The sequence below is a fragment of the Acipenser ruthenus genome, chromosome 4 (assembly GCF_902713425.1).
Source record: "Acipenser ruthenus chromosome 4, fAciRut3.2 maternal haplotype, whole genome shotgun sequence".
In the NCBI taxonomy this organism is placed as follows: domain Eukaryota; kingdom Metazoa; phylum Chordata; class Actinopteri; order Acipenseriformes; family Acipenseridae; genus Acipenser; species Acipenser ruthenus.
In genome coordinates, this window is record NC_081192.1 from 98,527,958 (window position 1) to 98,549,210 (window position 21,253).

General features: G+C 37.4%; 1 protein-coding gene across 9 annotated transcripts in view; it reads left to right on the forward strand.

Annotated features, from left to right (window-relative positions):
* LOC117399578 (sickle tail protein-like) overlaps window positions 1–21,253 on the forward strand; it is a 242,430-nt gene that overhangs the window by 108,300 nt on the left and 112,877 nt on the right. The window contains exon 1 of one of the 9 annotated variants that reach the window (XM_059023173.1): window positions 1,485–1,852. The exons of the other annotated variants lie outside the window; for them this stretch is intronic. The gene's annotated coding sequence lies outside the window, so the exon portion shown is untranslated. Of the gene's footprint in view, window positions 1–1,484; window positions 1,853–21,253 lie in introns of those variants that run through there. 9 annotated transcript variants of the gene reach the window in all.

A 21,253-nucleotide genomic window follows, 5' to 3' on the forward strand; every position in this document is an offset into this window, starting at 1 on the left:
ATAAAAACCAAGCAGTTTGTAAAATTATGCTTACCCTGTATGGTGTAGCATTGAAACAGATTATCTAACTGCCCAGAGCAGTCGAACACATGCAACAGTCCTCCATTGTCAGAATACCAACCTCGTATTCCTCCACCTATACCGCAACCCTCTTTGTCTGCCATTTATAAATGCACCTTGAAAATAAATGTTGTTACTCTGCAGTTTCTCTCAATTTAACAGCAAGATACTCATAATCAATTAAAATGCAGAAAATAACTGCATACACATTTACACGTTATCCTCCCTGTTGTTTAGTGTGCACAACACAGTATTGCTGTACTGATAAACCATTTTGATTGCTAAATGGTGCAAATGTAGCAGGGTGCAGGCTGAAGAGCCTGGCTCTTTTTCATAGTGTTTTAGACACTTGCTTGCTGTGTGAGCAGTCACTCAGTCTCCGCCCTGTTACACAAACACATTTTTTTGTTGGATTTGAATGACCCTCCTTATCTTCCCAGCCTCACTACATGGACAGTTTGCCCTGTCGTGTACTTGGAGGTATAGCAAGGACTGTATCATATACTTGATTTATACAGTATTGTATACAGCATGTAATAAAAGTTTTGTGTATTTGTTCATTATGTTTTTTTCGCCTGTGCAGAGTGTGCCGTTGTGTGCGTGTGTGTGGTGTCTGTTATAAATGAACAGCAGTTTTAATACAGTAGTTCTTGATGACATACAGTTTGTCTGTGTGTTTTGATATGAATATTTTATTAAGGGATGTCTCTTTCAATAATGAATATCTTTAGTGAAACGCAATACTTTTCTGTGGTCCTGTGTGGTTTGTGCCTGAACGAGACTGGAGTGCGACAGCCTCAGGGATCCCAGTTCCCAGTGTTCGGAATCCAGCTTCAATCAGCCACTGGTGGGTGAAAGTGAGCCAGTTTGTTTTGAGCAAATGGATTTGGCTGCTGCACTGTCTAAAGAAGTCCCGTCTTGTTTATTCTTTGGTGAGCAATAGTGCAAAACCTTCCTTATTATTTATTATCATTATTTTATTTTATCTTGGGGATAGGGGAAAAACATTCTTCAGGCATTTGACTGAGAAGGAAATTAAGATGTTTTCCCTGAGGTGAAAAATAAACCAAAACAAGCAAATAAGTTTCACATACAAAATTGCATTACAACAACGTGCAAAACCCCAACCACCAAAAAACAAAACAAGATAAAATAAATACTTAGTTAAACTCAATAGGGATCGAACAGGGTCCATAAGTTAAACTCCTACTTAATAGCAGTGCCTTCAACCCGTTTTTCTTTTTTTTTTTTTTTTCTTGATAGGCTGGGAGGTGACTATAGTCAGTAAAGAAGTAGAGAAGCAATGCTTTAAAAGGTAGTAATGAGCACATTCGTCTTTACAGTCTACCTCTTGCACTGTTTATAACAGCAAACACAGGGACTCAACACGTACATTCCACACCCCCTTAAATGTGTGCCTCAATGGGAGTCCACAGCAGGAAATCCTCCAACTGTTTTTCCTTTGCCAGTGGAGGAGTCCACAGGCCTGCTTCAGCACTAACCCATCCTCCACACCACTGCTGGGGCTGCCGCTGTGAGGTGAGGTGAGCCGTGCAGGGATACATGTCATCAGGATTACAAAGAACTTGTTCAGGAGGGCAGACTGCAAACTCGTGTAATGAAAAATTCATCCTCCTAGGCTGCTGAACAATAGCCCCATAGGAGAAGGTATCAGACAGTTGGATCACAGGGAAGTTAAGGAAGCGTTGGAAAGGGCACAACTAAACTGAAAGTGCCTCACAGGACCCATTCTCAGCTAGCCCTGGATTTTGTTTAGCTGCAGAGAATACAGGTAAGGAGACAATCTACCCGAGCTGTGTGTCTGTACACCCGTATGCGTGACCAGTGCTGCGTAGTGTTATGTATTAATTTGAATGTTCCGTGTTGAGTAATGTGCTGTTAGGGGAAACTGTTATTCATGTTCTGCTGCTGAACCAAAAACAGGATTTCAGACTTACTAAGGACTGTGTTGGTGTTTGTACCACTACAGTGAGAATAAAAGGAAAAATTAAAGATGTGTCAGCTTAGTGGAGAATTCCTATCCTTGTAAAAAAAAAAGTAAAGGCTTTGTTGGAGAAGTTCACCTGTTGTGGTTTCATTAGTTACAAGTTGCCTGAGCTGGTGCTTGAATTAAGAACGTAAATCAATAGATGTTGATGAGTTGTTATATGGTGTTGTTGTTACAGTCATTCATTTGGGGGAGTTGCAGTATTTTAAAATACATTTTATGTATTTTTAAAATGTATTTTAAGGGGTGTACTTATAGTACCTTTATTAGCTTGATGCAGACTCACAGCAAGTTGTGTTTGGTTAAGAAGTGAATGTATGTTGAATTATAACCCTAACCATAATCCTAACACTTGTGAAGTACAGTAAATATGTTAATGTGCAGTTCTGGGTACTATGCTATATATAACTAATGTAAAGGACTAATGAAAATACAGTACTGTCATGTTTCTGCTTCATAAGCTAATGGATTTCTATGACTTTTAATGCATATTTAAGTTTTATGTTTTATTAAAGCTGTGCACAAGGAGAACCTAAACCTGGCATGTGGTATTTTCTGTTCATTTCTGGGCATCCCTAAAGTTGTAACGGCTGTCAGTCCAGCTGGAAGGATAGCAAGCAATTGTTACACACACACATCTGGTTGACAATATACTAGAGTTAACACAAGAAGAGCATACTGCCTAGTCAATTTAAATCACGGGTAACTAGAGCACCGATTGCATTGGACCACGATACAGATGCTAAGAGAAGTCCCAATCAGCTATTCTTGGAATTTGCAAACATACCTGAGGGATGTTAGGTTGCTGTATTGTGTCAGCAGTTGTCTGATGGTATCATTCAGCCAGTGTGTTTGGTTTTATGCTTGAGATGAAACACGTTACCTTGGGGAGCAGGAGAGTATCTGTTGCGTGTAGTATAAGCAGAATCCAGGGACCTTTTTTTTGCCAGGAACAGGGTTTCTAATTATAAAACTTGACAGCATCCAGTATTGCTTTCTGTGTTCTGATTTCTTCACAGTCTTGACAGAAATATTGGTGAATTTTGAAAGGCGTTTCTCTTCCTCACCACGACCTCCCAGGTGGTCAAATATATTTACAAGGTCAAATATGCATACAAAATATCATGAGGAGTCTGTACAGCAGTCTGGATAGCAGTGTTTAAAATGGTCCTTGAGCATATCATTGCTCAAGGAATACTGATCTCTGTGTTTGAAAAGTTATGACTCCAAGGACTTTGTTGGGCTTGGAAGTCTTTTCTTTTTGAGACAGTTCCTTTGGAAAAAAAAGCCTTTCAGATATGCTGTCTGGCTTATTGTGACTAATACTGATTTTGCTGAATATATAGTACAGGTCAGGGATACCATTTGCAAGTAATAGTATTTACACAGACGTGTTCAACATATTCCAACCCCTGTATGTGTCTGAAGTACTAAATATTTTTATTTTGTATATTTTTTTATTTTATTTTTTATTGTATTTAATTCATTTACAGCCCTACAAATCTGTTGATCCGTATGATAGGTTTCCTGGTTGTACATGCACTCTGTCACATTCCTTTGGTTTGCTGACATAGGTTTTTAATTGGTACACTATGACTAATGAGCATGAAGGTCCCCAGAGGAACCAGGGCACAATTCTTGTGGCATGTGCCGAGGATGACGTGTAGGGCAAGGCCAGAGAAACAGCTGGTTCAGGGCTGCAGGTCTTGTTGATGGGAAAGTGTTGTTTTGGAAAGTTGGCTACTTTAGTATTAGATTAAAAAAAAAAAAAAAAGTTTAAACATACCAAGGACAGCTGGCCTTGGAATGGATCACTGGAGAACAGCACTTAACAAATGAGCATCGGGGGAAATTAGGAGAACACTGTCTGGGCCAATGTAAGGAACAGGTTCAGCTGTTTTCTGAACAAAGGTGTCGGCGACACAGTGCTGTTTTTAGCTCCCAACACACTGTAACCATCAAGCTTTTTAGTTTACAACTTTACCAAGCAAGCACTGCTGTTGTTGACTGTAATTGTTTTAAGCGTCACAGTTGCCCATATGGTATAATGTTGAAGGGTATTTGCCAGCAGCGCTAACCTAAGTTTCTGAGCGAGACGAAATTGAGTAAAAATGAACTGAAACTGGATCTTCATCTAGACTGGCGACTGCATTTAAGTCCTTCAGCCTGAAGCCAGTGAATTTGTATATAATCACAGAAAATATTAAAGCCTGGCATGGAAAATAAAGTGTCAGTTTCACATAATTGGGTAAACTGAATCCTGTACATAGAGATCTGAAATAGGTACAGGTTGATGATTCGTCCAATGAACAAGGCTGCACTCCAGGAGCATCAACGCACAAACTTTATAGAACTGGACTCGGGCTCTATCTGTAGCTTTAAGCTTCATGTTGCTGTTTCATTCTTGATGTAAGCCTTTAATGGTGCAAGGGGTAGGGTCCGAGGCTTCCACTGTGTAGAAGTGGGTTCATATCTGAGCTGTTTCATTTATTTATTTTGTATTATTGTTTTTAGATCAAAAGGATGAAGCGACCTAAGAATCTAAATACAGTTGCCTGTGACCTTGTTAACCTGCTGCAATGCAGACCATGTTCATTATTTTTGTATTATCTTTAGTGAGCAGAGGGTCAACAAATCATCCCTGGGGATATAGAGTAAAAGGGCAGCTGTATTTGGACCCTGCTGTTTTTACAGTAGATCACTTGTATCAGCAGTATCAGCCTGTACTGCTGACTTCCACTGGCCATTCATTTGTGTTTTTATGGCTTTTCTGTTCCTATTTCCGACAGCTTTCCAAGCTAATGTTATTCACAGCCAGGCTGTAAAAGGGAAAAGTGCCTGAAAGAAAACAAAATAATAAATAATTGTCATCGCAGGCAAACAATAACCACGTTCATAAAGATGAACGATGTCTTTATTGGACTGACAATTTCAAAAAGGGGAGTTGTTAAGACTTCATTCATCTTTCTCTTTGAAGCCAGATGAAGACAAATCGGCAGGCTCAAAAGCCTGTGCCTTTTTCTTTTCTTTTTTTTTTTTTTTTAAATACAGTACATGTATTGGCTATCCAGTAAAAATAGAATTGTTTCTTTATATATTTGACAAAACATTGTAAAGAGGTAATAAACATAGTCATAAATAAATAGCCTCTTGCAGTAGTCCATTTTATGTCATTCATTTGTTAGGTAGGATCTCCTAACAGAGAAACCACATCACAAATTCAGTAGGTTAGCGGCTTACTTGGAATTCAGAACCAGTGCTGCCTGGCTCCCAGTCTTCAGCTCCAACCATTATACTATGCTTCTAAAGTATCTAGGACCAGACACAGACCACACCTTTTTCTCATGAATAATTATATCAAATATAGGATTTTAAGCAGTTATAATGTAATGCAAGACTGGGGGGTCACCTAATAGTAATTGCAGTCTCCTATTAATAATTGCATTTTAATTGCTGCACAACGTCTACAGAAAAAAGTGCAATATTTGCAAAATAATGTAATATAGGTCCTTGGTAAAACCCCTCTCTACGCATTAATTGATCTTAATAAGCACTGTTCTACAAAATCTTAAAATCTGTTGAGCAAAATAATAACCCGTGTATCATTGAATAAAATACATTTTTGCTGATTGTTCTATTTTGTGTGTTGTATCGTTCACACACACACACACACACACACATAAATGTACCTATGGAGTATTGAGAGGTAAGAGGATTCTACTGGATTGGTAAAATCTACAAATGTAATTATATAATGCAAAGCAGTTGATGATTTGTTACTGAATGACTAACTTCCATTATTGATATATGCAACAGGTATTCCTATATTAAACTCCTGCGTTGTTAAAGTGTGACTTTACAGAACAGTTCATGTGAAGCCACATTACATTTTTTATGTTTGAACATCTGTATAAGCTACATGTTTTATTTTTTCCCCCTGTTAACTCTCTAATTTTCCCATTATGGGATGCATTCTATTGTGAATACTGTATTGCTTTTGTTGTAGTAAAGTTGTCAATGTAATGCTGATGTATAATATTGCAGACAGTAAACTTCCACTGTGGGGTACTCTGCCAGTACTGTATGCTAAAGAACTATGTAAATTGAAGTTAAGTGAAATGGGAATCACAAGTTTTTGTGAAGTTTATTCCATACGGCTCATGCTTACTTTTCACGGGTAAACATCACTAGCTGCCTCACACGTAGCTTTAGCACTTGGATGCTTCATTGGCAAAACGAACACCTCTCGCTAGTGGTTGTTTTGTATTTTCTGAGGGCTGGAGATTTTTTTTTGTTTTGTTTTAGCTTGTTATGTGATTACACATTTCATCTCGGTAGGCCAACTCATTTTCTCAAAATTGTTACACTTATTTAATTGGATTCCTTTTAAATTTAACAAATGATCATGTAACTTGTTTTACAAATCTTCACAATGTGGGAGTCAACAGAAGACAATAAGTTCTGCAGCTTTCATTGAGCCTGTTATTGTCTATAATAAATCTAGATGAAAAGTCTACAGCCAAAAGGAGATTGAGATCCGATTAAAGAGAAGCTTTTGATTGTTCGGGGATAATCACCCCTGTAAATCCTATTACACTGCATTTTTATTGTATTAGGTTATTCAGTAAAACACCAGCAAGGGTTAGAATAGAATGAAAGTGCTGTAGTATTTAAAGATTCTCTGTTGTTTACATTATTGGAATCGACCCCCACAGTCACTTTGATTCTCTAAGGAGAGGGTCACACGATGAAGAGAAACTGGAGAGGGTGTTTGGAATAAAGTGCTTACTCCACGTTCTTTCTTACTTGGGGAACTTCCTGCACCCTTTTTATTTTTAGATAGCCAGTGTGCTGAGTGCTGTTTTTATTAAATAACTAGATTAGTTTTAAGGAGGAAGGTGGAATTTCTAATTAAGGCACTACATGTTATAAACAAGCAAAGCCATTCAAAACTTTTTTTTGTTGCCTGCAAACAAAATCCCAGCATTGAGTGTCATGACAGCAGGCATTCATGATAAGATAATGAGCTTTTTTAAAACAGCAGAGTATATTATACTACCTTAATAATACTTACTTGATTAAGCAAGTGTTGGTATTCAGATTGACTACATTACCAATGAATATGATCTTTAACAATGACATCAACTTACACAACAACTTACACAGTGCTTCTCAGCACCACTTAATACATTTTGGGGGTGCGCTCAAGTACCCCTATCATCTAATCACCTGGTTTAGAAACAAGTGTGATACCTACTGTACTAGACCATTGATGTCTGGCACGATTATGTGTGTCGGTCTCCATTGAGTTTTCCCAATCCATTAGGATACAATAGTTATGGAAGTAGCATTCAGACTCCTGGCTTCTCGGCTCTAGTCTATTGTTCTTATCTCCAGGGGTTGCCATTAAAGACAGTGTTTGCACAGTTAATGAGGGCCTTACTGCTTTCCCTATGCACCACAGCAGTGTCTTTATTTTGTTATGAAATCCCTGTTTGTATGCTGTGTCAGCTCAAAGGCTGCTAGTGTAAATGTACATTAGCTTAGGTACCAAAGCACGAGCTGGGATACCAAAGAAGAGTTAAAAGAATGCATAAGTAAATAAAACAAATAAATAAACTAAAACCCATTCAGCCCCCTTAGTTTGGTATGTCTGATTCAGGCAGACAGTTTGCGCATGAGAATATGAATATTGCCATTGCCAAAGTAATCTTCACTTGTTTTTGTTTGTCATGGGTTATTTGTGCAATGTGAAGTGTCAGGAAGGTATTGAAGCCAGAGGCCTTCTGTAAAAAGCTGTTTTTTTCCAAATTCTTTCTGTTCAGGGAGCATCACAATGTGATTAAGCATATGTCCTAGATTACCCATGCCAATAGAAATTCTGACAGCAACTGGTATTTTGGGGGGGGGGGGGGGGGAATCATTATTTGTGTAAAACAGTTAGCTGAGATAACCTACCAGTGTGACGCAGTGCTGCTGTGAATTCGTCCTAATTTATACTTGCAGATGTTGTGGTGACATTCAAATAAAGTCAAAATTCCAGATACAAAAATCAAAGTTTTACTATCAGTCACAAGCCTCTTCTGAAATGGACTGGTTAGTATTGTGTTTGGTGATGTTTGCCACTCCTTAAATACATGTGTGTGGCACAGTGGCCCTTGGTTTCCTGTTTACAGTAGCTGTCCACTGATGCAGATGCCCCAATTGGTAAATATTTGCTTCTACCCCCCCCCCCCCCCCCCCCCTCCCATTTTACAGTTCCTACAAATAAATACTGCTTTGCTTTAACATGCAGATCCATTCAACACAACAGCTATCAAAGGTAATTGTTCTCACACTTTCTGCTTTCTGCATATGTACTTCATATAGGTTGTCTTAGACATGTCTGTTTCTGTCTCTTGGTATTTGGAACTTCCCACTGAAAACACTGACATACTGAAAAACAACAATGGAAGGTCGGAACAAAATGTAATCACTTCTGACAAGCAGTCTGAAATTATATACAGTACTAACATAATTAAACAGTGTGTGTCCCGTTATACTGCACAAGGGGGGTTGTGCAGCTGATGAGCTTGTGGCATTTGAAGATTATGCACAAGCATTGCCTATTTTAATATAATATGTGATTTTTAAACTTATTTCCAAGCTTTTCGTGTACCTTTTTTAATTTTTTTTTTTTATCCACGAGCAGATGACTAATGAATCATAAGGAATTAAAAAAAAAAAAAAACCTGCAGTACCCTAATCTCTAGTTATGCGTTGAGAATGGGGTTTTGGGCACTCTGATGATTGCTGCTTTGAATGACCAAATCATCTGCAATTTTCCAGCAAGTGTCCTGTTCTCAAAGCGATAAGCTTAGTGCTATTTCATAGTTGAAGTGTTAACTGAGTACAGCAGTACAGCAATCAGAACACTATTGTTGACTACATCTTGAATTCTGTATCAAGCTGTGCTGTCCAATTTCTATTTCTGAACATCACTATGTCGGTTGTGTTGATCTGAGTTTTTTTATAAGACCCTTCCAGGGTGCAGTAATGTTTTCTATGAAGTCTAAAGCTGAGGGAACACACACATCTACGTTTTCAGGAACAGTTGCTTGAAACCTGGTCGGGAGACCTAGTTTGAGACAACTTTGCTGTATCAAACCCCAAGTCTCCCCTGGTGTGCAATGCAGTGGCCTGAAACCTAGTCTCCTAAAACCAAGTTCAAGCCACAAAGTGGCTTCATGTTCCCTCAGCTTAAGGAAATACTTCATAAAGCTATCCAGCATTTCAAATTTGCTAGGGCCCTGGTATTCAAATCAGATCAGATCAGACTAATTCTTAAAAAAAAGTACAGCAATCATTGACTACAGTATATCCTTGCCCACAAATATGAGAGAGACAGGTTTCACCTGATTGAAATCCTGTGGTTGTTACATCTGGAATCTGCTAAAGTTAAATAAAAAGTAAAGCCTTATTAGAGAACCTTGAAAGAGTCTTCTGATTCTAAAATCCAGGTGGAGGAAGGTGTTATAATCGCTGAACAGATTGAGAAAGTGCTTTCCAAGTAACTTGCAACACATTCTTTCATTCTGTTGAGCATTTAGTGAATTGAGCATGATGTCATATTATGCTGCTGGGGTTTCCACCAATCGCTTCACATTACCGGAGTGTTATTACAAAACAGGTTCTCTCTGACATCACCGAATTTCCTTATGAAAAAACAAGCAACACGTGGCTCAGCAACCCCAGTTTAACATCATAAAACAAAATATTGTTGAGAGCAGTAAACCAAATAGGCCATTGCAACACTACGAAGTACTAATAAGCCTATTGAACGAGCATGTACTGTAGCACATACCTGTACATCACAAATGATGGTGTCTATATTTTCCAATAGGGTGTTGCAATATCTGGCACAAGACCAGATATGCAAGGTAAAATACTGACCTTTTAATGGTATAATAGTTCTATTGGCTGTACTGATAAGCCAGAGTGATTTGCTCCACCCTCTGGGTGTGATTTATCTTGTTGGATGTACTCGTACAAGATATGAAAAATAGCCCAATACAATAACCCTACCCCATATAGATAACTCATACGAGAACATTGGTATCAGCAATCATGCAGAATGAAAAGAACAATGTGTGTCAGTATTATCAGTCTACAGTGTAGTTCTGTTGATGTAAAACAGTCCATTATCTAAACCCCTATAGTGTGAGAGTTGAGTTACATTTTATAATCACCAAGGAGGAAACATCAGCAAAAAAAACCCCAGCAATTCCATGTACTAGTGTAATGGCTTAACACATTAAGACACTGTCTTGACCTTCTGGAACATCATAACAGCATTATCTGTGCCAGTGTACATGGATCTGCACTGGAGATTCATAAGGGATTTATTGGTGTTGAACTAATTGTGACATTGTATAAAAAATGCATTGGGGAATCAAAAAGCAACCCATGGCAGACGGAGGTCTGTAGCTTCACCACGACCTTGATTTTCCCATTTGAAGATATTAATGGAGCAAACAAAAATGCTTCAGATGTTTATCGTACAGCACAGACCATTAACATTTGTTTCCACATCAATACTGAGCTGCTGTTCCCAGTATGTGGCCCTTTGCCTATCCAGTTATGAGTCTTCTCTGTGATCGCTGAAGCCTGACAAAGTACCCCATTGGGAGATGTGTGATTAACCCTTTGCGGTCCATTTATTCAGGCACATCGGGTCCAATTTATTTTCACACGAGCTGTTTATTTTACACACGCTGTTTAAAAGTAATTTTATTCACAGTAAACAAGTTTAAAAGGCACTGCATATCAACAGGACACTCAGTACTGCATCTCCAGACCTGCCCCACTCCTTGTTCGCTGTATCACATATCTCTTCATAGTAGTGCATACTGATGAATCATCTCCTGATCACTCGTTTTATCACCAAACTCCTCAATAATGCTATCCAAGTCATTATTTTATTACTATAACATCTCAAAAAGCTTGGCAAACGTCTGCGATATTCTTTGAGCGCTGGATGCGGAAGCAGCTATCTTGTTTGTTTATGTCTGTGTTATGTCTGTGGTGAAGGGACTATGTATTGCTCAGATCCGCCTCCGTTTTTTTTCCAACTTTTGTCGGCTTCTATCGGCCTCACTCGGCCATTGAAAGATTTTCTCTGCTTTTTTCCGGAAAAAAAACAACTAGGGACCTGTGCTTGACGTCTTTTTTGATGACGTCGGACAGGGTCCAACATCGGACCGGAAAGGAAAAATTGTTATTTCGGACCTGGTCCGAGATAGGACCGCAAAGGGTTAAGATCACTCGTAGCAAAATATCAAATGCACAGAAATGGCCCCACTTCATTTTAACATTATTATATTTTTGATTTTCTCAAGTGCACAAGTATTATATGGTAATGTTTTAAAATTCTTGACATATGTTTGAATTTCTTCTGTATATTGGATCTCACATACAATGACAAACTTGTGCCATCTCGATACACTGCCTGCAAGAGCTTGCATAGGCTGGATCCTCAAAGCGCCACCTCCGTGCCATCTTTGTTTGGGGGAAAGACCGGAAAAGACCTTTCAGAGCTCAAACAGGCAATGAAACCGTTGTCTTCAATGCCATACAAGATCTTGTAACAAGCTCATTTTATATTATAAAGCGAACTAGAAGTACTTCCTGAATGGTCCTTCTGCTAAAAAAAAAGATTGAGTTAAATGGATTTTATAATACAGCTTATAAAAAACCCTGGCTTTTGTCTATAAACACACAGTACAATAGGTGTTTCATGTTAGTCACTAATGCAGTACAATGCACGGTTAGTGACTGTTCCTGGTAAAAGCTGTTGCGGGGGGGGGGGGGGGGGGGGGGTTATGAAGGGATTAACTGTGTTTTGTGTAGTAAAGAAACGTATATGTTCAATATACAGTAAATGGTCCAATATAAGTCGATTACTGCTACACATGACAATGACTTCATCATGACCAAGATGCAGTCTACAAACACTTTAAATTAGCTTCAGTACTGTGTCATAAATAATAAATAAGACACGCTGTGAACGTACAGTGTCCATTCATTTATGTTTAATTATTTATCAATTGCTCATACACTTTTTATTTATTGATTGCTTTTAAAACACAAGACTTTGTTGTTGTTGTTGTTGTTGTTGTTGTTGTGGTAATTAACCTATAATAATTCCCTGTCACCTGTTCCCAATTCTTATATTTTACTTCTTTATTATTTTGAGCACTGAAAATACCTGCTACTGTAGCTTCTCTCCGTGAGCTTTATTAGTGAATAATTGTTGCTCCAAGCATTTAATTTAATTCCAGCTTCTTAACAAAGGTCCAGTTTAACTGCCTGTAATGGGTGGTTACATTTCCGTGAAGAAACAGTAAAGCAAACAAAAAAAAGTGAAAATATCTGTCCTGTGAACTAGAGATACAAGATCTGCATACACTATGCTCAGTCTTTAACGTGATTACAGAAGATTTTTACATATCTTCGCCAGTCATGATCGTGTGTCTGTAATTTTGCCTAAATATTCTTGCAGTGAAGATTCTCTGCTGGTCCCCCTCCTGTGAAGCAATCCTTTAGGGCTGGTTATTTTTCAGAGAGCACCCTAGGACAAGTCATTTCTTAAAATGTGTCACTTTTTTTAAAAAAATAATATGTGCAGGGGTCCAATAGAACCTTTGACTGTTGAAGATTGACTATAGAAACAACATGAACAATCGATGGGGATATTTCTGCTAAGCAATATTTATTAAATGTGTAAAAAAAAAAAGTTATTGCAGAGAAGAAGAAAATCAGTAGATGCCAGTTTGGGTGGTTTTATTTTTTTTAACACTAATCCTAACGCATGTAATTGGATTGCCCCTACTACAAGATTGCTGGCATTTTTTAAACGTTGATGCAATCATATTTTGCAACGGCATTTGTACAGTAAAAGGCACTCATTGCTTTTGATAGCTGTAACATTCTTTCTGCTGAAAGTTTACCTTCTGAGAAAAAAAAATAGCAATGACCTTTCTGCTGTTTTTTTTTTTATTTAAAAGTAAAGTGTTGTTGATATTCTGTCCTGGTCTACTGCTGCAATCCTTAAGGGGTACATAAGGACCTTTTTATTTTATTGTGTTACATGTTCCCATGTGTTGCTACAACTGTTTACGTAAGGTGTGTGTATTGTTTTAATTTTACATTTTGACCACTTTTTTAACTTTTAAATTGCATTCCCGGCCTCAAGATGGCTTCACATGTACCCGCATGGACCTCTCTGAACTGCTTTTCCCATCATCCTCCTGCTCACATATGTAACAGATGGATTTGTCAGTGAGCAGGAGGATGATGGGAAATGTAATTCTGAGAGGTCCATACAGGTACATGTGAAGCCATCTTGAGGCAGGGAATGCAATTTAAAAGTTTAAAAAAGTGGTCAAAATGTAAATAAACAAATAAATAAATAAAAAACAATACACACACCTTACGTAAACAGTTGCAGCAAAACATGGGAACATAAAATAAAATAAAAAGGTCCTTACGTACCCTGAAATATTGAGGCCACCATAAAGTAGGGTGACCAGCGCTCAAAACCCGGACACATTTAAATAGAGGCTATTTTAATGGTTATTTAAATAGCCATCCTTTCACTCTTAGTATTATCTTCTTAAAGACATGACTACAAAACCACTAGGGTGGATTTCCCTTTAGCAAAACTGTGGCGTGTCTGCCTTTAGTGCCGAGAGTCAGCAGTTCAATTCCCGCGGAGGAGGTGAAAATATAAATAATAAAAAATAATTTAAAAAGCATTACAAATGGTGCCCACCTAGTGGTACGACTCACACCTGATGTGTAATCTCATTCAGATATATACTGCTCAGTTTCTCTGTGCTCCAGGGCAAGCTTTCCCTAAAAAGGAAATATGTAATGAATGACCCCTGATGGCTTGGTAGGCACATTGTATGTGTGCATAAGGACACTGAATAATAATAATAACAATAAAATATAATTTAAAAAGTGTTACATACTGAACAGCTACAAAATTACTGTATTACACACAATTGTAGATTCATATTGAAAATAAACTAAATGATTACACTAGACCTTTTTTATTTTATTTTGTTTTCACTGCAGGTGCCATAAACTAAAAGCATTTGTTTACATTATTTTGACAATTTATTTAGAGTGTGTCGTACATGAAGTGGCTGAAAACCGGGACTTTTATAAGATTTTGACCAAAATATCGGACACCAAGGCCTTTGATGGAAAACCGGGACTGTCCCGGCTAAACTGGGACGTATGGTCACCCTGTCATACAGCTTTTATTGATTAAAAGTATAATGTTCTGTGTTTCGAAAGGATCTGTTCTTTACAGAGGCAATTTCAAGAAAATTGTTTTTCAGATAAAAACGAAATGACAGTTAAAGAGTAGGCCTAAGTAGCGGGGTTTAGAAAAATATAGCATTACACGTCCCCACATGTTGCTACAACTGTTTAAATAACGTACCTGTATTTTTTCTTTTCATTGTTAACATCCTGACAACTTTTTACACTTATACCTTTAAAGTCTGTTTCAAAACTATTTTCAAAATGGCCACTCTAGTGCACTGATAGTGTAAGGATTATCGCCCACATTGTCAAGCAGGTAACACAGAAATAATGTGTGTGTATATATATATATATATATATATATATATATATATATATATATATATATATATATATTTGTTTTACATTTGACCACTTTTTAAAACTTTTAAATTACTCCCACCAATATGGCTTCACATCGACCTGCATGGACCACTCAAACTACATTTCCCATCATCCTCCTGCTCACATATGTAACTGAGATGGATTTACCAGTAATGATGGGAAATGTAGTTCTGAGAAATACATGAGAGGCCATCTTGGAGCTATAACAGAAACAGACAGAGAGCACTGCAATTTAAACGTGAAAAAAGTGGTCAAGATGTAAAAAAATAATAATTAAAACAATACACACACCTTACGTAAACAGTTGTGGGAACATGTAAATAAAATAAAAAGGTCCTTATATACCCTTTAGTTAGACTTAGACTGACACAGTGTAAGCATTGAAACAGCTCATCCCTCAGAAAAATATACTATACAATGGTAAAACATATATACTGCAATAGTGTAACTAAAATTGCTTTGCACTAAGAGTACAATTGTAATCATTGTTATAACCCTTTGTGATGACTGCAACCATTCTGAGTAGTTCCTCTTTCTCTTGCTCTTATGTTGAGATTTCTAAATACATTTTTATCATGTCTGTGCAGGACTCTGTAACTATATAATTTGTAAAAATACGCCAAACCACTATAAACAGTAGTTAGTTTTGTTCTTTTTAAGAGTAAACTTGTTTTGGTTTACACCTGGGCATGAGGAAAGCACAGAATTCCATGGGTTTCAGCCAAAATAATCACAGGATGTGAGGGACACACAAACAATTTGAACAATAATGGTTGCGTCAGCGAGACCTGCCTTTTTGACACTATTCTTGCTGCTTTTATTTTGTCCTCCTTGTTTTCTTAACGCACTACCAAAATCAACAGGGGACAACATGTACAATAAGTAATTACAACATGTGTTTTAGTGATTAATATAATAGAAACCCAAGATATTTACATATGTTCTGGAATTGAAACCTGTGGAAAAGCAAGCAGGATCTACATCAAATTCTGAGTGAACCACAAGGCAAATGCCAACTAAATAAGCATTTCAGTTGGTCTCCTGAGTGTGGCATAAATTATTTTGGTCACACTTTATTTTAAGGGCCACTTTTTTTTTGTTTTGTTTATTAACTGTTAACAAACGTTGTTCGTTTTGAGCTAAGGGTTAAACATTAAGATCTTTATAAACTAATGTCACGTTTTGGGATGCCCTGCCGTTATGGATTCTGTTCCCTGTCTGTGAGCTGAGGTTAAAAGCTCTAATTTGGTAAACATTACTATGGTAAGAATTTGAGGATTACTCTACATGAAGACTGACTGGGCCAAGTAAGGCCTGTCCTAAAGGGAAGGATGATATTTGTCAGTGTTTCCTGCTCAGCTAAGGTTGGGATTAGGCTCCACTGTGAAGCTCAATCGAGGCTAGTAACAGCTTGATCCTCTCATTTAGGAAGCTTTTAATAAATACTAATGACGACAATGATACAGCCACTGGCACCTAGCGTCAATTAAAAAAAAAAAAAGGTTTTAACTTCGTAATTCAGGATTTTATTGTTGCCAGTTATCAGATCTCACTGTTTGGAGAGACTATTGCAAAAATCTGTTTCATATCTCAGTACAAACTTCCCCATTCTTTTTACCAAAACCTGTACTTAATTTGATATTTGGAGTTTTCCCTTACTATGTGTAACGGGCAGTATTGCGTGATACACAGCCTTTACGGATTCTGTCCAGTCCCCTGTCAGTGAAATGAGATGAGGTTAAAAGCGCTAAATCCACAATGCAGACGAGCCCGGCTCTTTTGCATTGTGGTTTAAACGCTTGCCTGTGGTGCGTCCAGGCTGCGCCCTGTTACATCTGAAATAAAAAGCAGAATGATATACTTGAATAAAAAATGGGTGGTTTGTTTTAATACATTCTCACTTTTTAACTCTTTAGAGTCCACCTAATGTTAAAAATCCCGCCAACGACCTGGCCCTTAAATCTTTTTACTCAGGCACTGTAAGAGACAGCCCTGCTGGCAGGGCACCGTTCGAAAGAGCAGAGTCAGAGCTTCAAAACGAGCCGTGAACGTCAGTGTTTTGCAATGTTACCGCTGCGCTGTAAGACAGACCTACCTCGGTGCAGTAAACAAACGTGTTCAGTCATCTTTACAAAAGAAGAGAAATGGCAATAGATATATTGTGTTTGTGGATCAGATGCAGGATTAGGGTTAGGTTGCCATGGTTGCTACTTTGCACAGCTTTTAGCCACAGTAAATAGCTCCATCTTGCACCACATGATCAGGGTCCCTGGGACGAATAATTTGAATGCGTTTTTTTTTTTTTTTTTTTCAAATTATTCATTTGGTTGCTTTTGTATATATGGACATAATTCCTTTATTTGTTATCCAATTTGTAAAAAAAAAAAAAAAAAAAATTCCAAGTACCCTACCTGTTGAAGTTTCATTGTACACTGTCAGATTTGAGCTGGCCATGCTAAAATACATTTTATAAACAATAAATGATGTTTTTTTTTCTAAAAAGTGTCTCTTTTTATGTGATTTTGTTATCTGTACTAAACATTGACCCTCAGACTATTTAACTTTTTTTATGAAAGCCTAGTGTGTGCACATTCATTTAATGTATGACATGCACCTGTAACCTTTATAGTTAAAGAGAATCTAACAAATCTAACAACAGTAAAATAACAGGCGGAAATAGCTTGGGCCCTAAGAAATATGACACACACACACACACACACACAGTCAAAACCATATTCACCTAAAGAAGTGCCAACTTTAGTAAAAGTAACTTAAACACAATGATAAAGTTCACAGCTCATGTCAACAAGTTTCCCCCTGCAAAAGAATGGAGAGCAGACAGGTGATTTATCTTAATAAGGTTGGCATGCTTAACTTTTATTTATGCACTTGTCTAACTGGAACTGTTTTGATTAAACGCTTTGATAATCTAGAGATCACATTGTGACTTTTCTGTGAAGAAACAGCTTGTCTGTTCTTGCCAGTTGAAGTGAGGATTGACAAATATGAAATAACAACTGGCATTGTATTAAATGTTTTTCTTCCTCTCCTGTGTGGGAGATTAGTGGGACATCTTGGATTCGGGACACCAGCTGTGAATCGGTAACCTTTGACTCCTGCCAAGCGACAAATCTTTGTCACGACTCAATGTTACAACGGAGCTGGGGCACCATATCAGTTTAACTGCAGCCATATGTGGGTTGATTAAGAAGATGTCAGGATATAACATGCACAAGGCTGTTTGAAGATAGCATATGTGTCCTAGTTTCTTTGCATAGCTCTGATAGATTAGATGGCTTTAATCTGAGTGCATTTTCAGAGTGTCTAAAAACATGTATGTCAGTTGCCAACTTTTTAAAGCACTCCGTTATATTAATAAATTCTCCTAATTAAACAGTCCTGTTTACAAAGTGCAAGAGTGCATGAATTTTAAGGATTTGCAATGCTAATTATCCAGAAAATGATGTGCAGGTTGCTGATTACATACAAAAGTAGAAGTTTGTCCACAGTGTTTTGCCCAGGAATGTAAAGTATTTGCATTTTATAATAATGGCATTTACTTATTGTATGTGCTTCATTAAGCATCCATTAGTGCTGGTGACAAATTTCATTTTCTGCTTGAACTTCAAGTTAAAAGATCTATTCACAAAGATTATTTAAAGAATACATTTTGTAAGTATTTAATTTAAAGTGGTTCCCCAACATTTTCCAAGTGATGTGCATATTGGCTCCAACAGCACCTCTTGTCTATATTCCACATTGTGTTCCCTGTGTTCTGTGCCAGTCCAAACTTCAGCACCCTACATCAGCCAGGTAAGATACAGTGTGTGTTGATATACCAGCAGAACTTTATACAAGCCTTGTAAACAGGTTGCTTATGTATGTAGTGTCTTATCTATGTCAACAATCAGGCAATATTAAATGGTTGCATTTTACAGTATCGTTTGATAGGGCTGCAGTAGTGTGTTCCAGCGCATGCAACAATTTGTATTTATTTTTTATGACCTGTAGATCATAAATTTCACAATCCGGGACACTGAGTCAGTAAAACAAGCTACTTAAGTTGATTTTGCAGGTTTGCTGCTGCATACATTTAATTGATTTTTCCTGAGGGGTCTGCCCAGTCCCAGATGCATTGCATCAAGTTTCAGTTATTTCTTAAGACCGTGCAGAGCAATCAAGAATTTTAACAAGATACAAAGATGGTGTTATTTTATGAGCCTAATATAGTATTGTGAAAAAAGAGATTGCCTTCAGGGTTCATCTACATTGACGTTAAACAGTAAATTAAAAACACCAGTGCGTTAATCTAAAAATGCCTATTTTAATTACATTTGTTTATTCTAAAACAAAAGTGCCATTTTCAAAATTGACATTCGCCTATCCCAACAGCAGGCAATCGAATGCTGCTCTTATATGAATGTGATAATATCCTATATTGGTGACCAATTTTCAACCGGACGGTTATTACGGGAAACCGCGACCCCGGCGCGAGCTGTCAAACTGAAAGGAATTTCATCTGTACCTCATATAGCTGCTGTCTTCTCTCGCTCGCTTCTCAATGTAATGTAAACTATACTTTCCTGCCCATGAATAGTGGTGGAGATCTCAATTAATTTGATATCAAAATAATATCTTGCTATTTGCAATAATGCCCAAATACAGTTCCCCCCGAATGTACGTTTCTAACACTAGATGGCACTGAGAAAACAGCACCACTGAAGCAGGCATGCAGGGGCTGTGTTTCACTGTGAATCAGCAGGGATGTTTAAGATCTTCAAAACTGGTTCACCTACCGTTAGTGAGACTAAAAAGACAGATGGGACCTTGAAGGAACAGATTTTTACATTATTATTACATACAATTACATTATTTTTTACACATTATTTTTCCATACAGTAACCCATTTATACAGTTGGGTTTTTACTGGAGCAATCTAGGTAAAGTACCTTGCTCAAGGGTACAGCAGCAGTGTCCCCCACCTGGGATTGAACCCACGACCCTCCGGTCAAGAGTCCAGAGCCCTAACCACTACTCCACACTGTAACGCTTTATTTTGAGTGGCATAAATACATATTTAATTAATATGCAATTAACCACTTCCTGAAGTTTAGTTACATGTTAATACATAGTCAATAGATTTGACATGCATGTTTGAGCTCATATTTCACATGTACTGTATGTTGAGTATGTTTTTTGAGACTTGGTAGTTTTCTGCTCCAGTATAAAAATATATACAGTACAAAGACTGCTATGTAAAGCTGCTAATATCCTGTTCACATTTGCAAACATGATTGTGAATGGCAGTCGTGTGGTTTAAATGCACATTATTTAGGTAGTGTGGATAGCTTATAGAATAATATCAGCAATGCTGCATACCAGTCTTTGTACCGTCTGTCTTTATACTGGAACAGGAACCTACAAAGTCAAAAAAAGCATACATGTGAAATACGAGCTCTAATGAGTGATACACACACATGCACGTCATGTCTATTGACTGTGTATTAACAGGTAACTAAAGTTCAGCAAATGGTAATTGCATATTAAAGACATACTTCTTCATGCCACTCAGAATAAAGCATTCCCATTTACTTTGTCCTTGGTATGTTGGTAGACATGCATAATCCACCAGGAAAGAGCTTGTTGTTGCTGTTGTTACATCCCTGGGCAAACGTTAAGTGATACCATTCAAGACACACAAATCAAGATTACTTTGAATTCTAGTTATGTTAAATGCATATAAAATGTGCCCCTGGGATTCATTCTTCCCAGCATTTCCAATGATTCCAAGGTCTTGTCATTGGACTGAAGTAACTGTGTTGACGATTGCAAACACGGACACAAACATTTACAAGTTTCAAAAGAAATGAATCCGTCAGCAGTTTTCTAGTGCTGCCCGCACTGCATTGCAAATCCCCATGCTAAGCCCAATAAAGCTGTGGTTACCCATTCATATTTTTATACTGTAAAGAAAAACTATGCAATAGTTTTCATTAACCTATGGAGGATAATTTGGTCAGAAATTAATTAATTAACATAAATAATATGTTAACATAAATAATAAACATAACTACAAACAATTATTGATCGATTGAAAAAAGGAGCAACACAGGTATATCTGCCGTGAATATTGTTTGTCAGAAAACATGGGGAAAAACACTCTTTTTGGCTCGTTCCGTTCGGCAAAGTGAAATTGATTAAAGAAAAAAAAAACTCAACCATCTGATGAACTTTGATATTTCAGACTTTTTATGTGGGATTGATTTGGAATAAAAACTCCTTCAGTTTGGGATTCCTTGCATGTTGGATTGAAACCAAACTAAATATTTAAGATTTGGTGCACTTTGAATCGTTTCATGTTGGATTGATTTAGAGTAAAAGTTCAGTTTCGATTCAGGTTTTTTTTTTCTTTTTAATTCTTTAAAGAATATAATAAAGCAAAGAGAATACTGGATACATGTGATGAACAGGTACATGTAATTCTAC